The 1,299-nt window shown below is 44.4% G+C and overlaps 1 pseudogene; it reads left to right on the plus strand.

Moving 5' to 3' along the window:
- Window positions 1-398: 398 nt before the first annotated feature.
- On the plus strand, window positions 399-1,051 carry LOC149164770 (expansin-A8-like; annotated as a pseudogene).
- The last annotated feature ends 248 nt before the right edge of the window (window positions 1,052-1,299 follow it).

The raw sequence follows: 1,299 nt of genomic DNA on the forward strand, positions 1-1,299 counted from the left end.
TGTGGTCAGACTTTTGAAAATAAGAACCCCTTGGTCATCGCAATATTCACGTGATTCTTGAATCCCGTGTGCAGATGTCACCGAAGGTTTGAACGAGCGGTGCATGTGCACTGTGCACCCAACGACTCTCCAACGGATATTAATATCTAGACAATATCCGCTCGTTGCGGTGGGTGCCGACGTTAGCGGAAGAAATTTCGATAACTTATCAACCTCCCGATTCTTTATATCTGTTGGAGTTCACCAATCAGCCATCGACTCAGATGATCGGTTCTACTTTCCATTCTACTTAGTTCTAGCGTTAGATATTCATTAAGAGGAAACCTACCTATCTTTAAGTGAGCATCTGTTTCGTTGTGAAATGGCTCCCGTAATACTGGCCACAACCTTCGGTTTCTTGGGGATACCAAATGAAATGCAAGCACCACTACAACCCTCAGTGGTGTCTACCAAGCACTGTGACAGTTACTGCGACTAACCTCTGTCCCCCTAACAATGCTCTTCCCAACGACAATGGAGGATGGTGCAATCCACCTCTCCAACACTTCCACATGGCTCAACCTGCTTTTCAGCAAATCGCCATATACAGAAGTGGCATTATTCCAATCATATTCAGAAGGTAATTAATTGCTACCCTAATTAGTCTGATAACACTATAATCCTATTCTTCAACCTGAAGTTTTATTTCCAACTGGACTTTAATTAGGATGAAATCCTTAGCTGCAAGGTTAATATATATGCATGCAGGGTGCCATGCTTGAGGAAGGGAGGAGTTCGATTCACGATCAATGGGCACTCCTACATCAATTAGGTACTCATTACCAATGTAGGAGGTGCAGGGGATGTGGAGGCGGTTTCCATCAAAGGCTCCAACACTAGTTGGAAAGCAATGTCCCGAAACTGGGGACAGAATTGGCAGAGCAACTCCTATTTAAATGGGCAGACTCTGTCCTTCCAGGTCACCACCAGCAACGGGAGAACTATCACTTCCTATAACATTGCTCCTGCGAATTGGCAATTTGGCCAGACGTTCGAAGGACCGCAATTTTAAGCCATTCTAATATGTATCAAGGCTAACTTGTGTAAGAGTAACGCTGAAGCGAAGAAGCGGAGGTGATCCGACAATATCACCCGCTTTTAAGTGGTTATTACTCCGAGAGTACTTCAGGAGGCTAGTATTCATAATGTTGAATAGGATACGCAAATTAGCCCCCGACTCTGATTGTTGCTGTAGCATAGAATTGATGTATGCATCGCGTATAGAGCTGTACTGCCAACTTGGGGTGGCGATATTTTGTA

This window comes from Pinus tabuliformis, chromosome 5_1, assembly GCF_031772625.1.
Source record: "Pinus tabuliformis cultivar Carrire ecotype Pingquan chromosome 5_1, CPIR1, whole genome shotgun sequence".
In the NCBI taxonomy this organism is placed as follows: Eukaryota; Viridiplantae; Streptophyta; class Pinopsida; order Pinales; family Pinaceae; genus Pinus; species Pinus tabuliformis.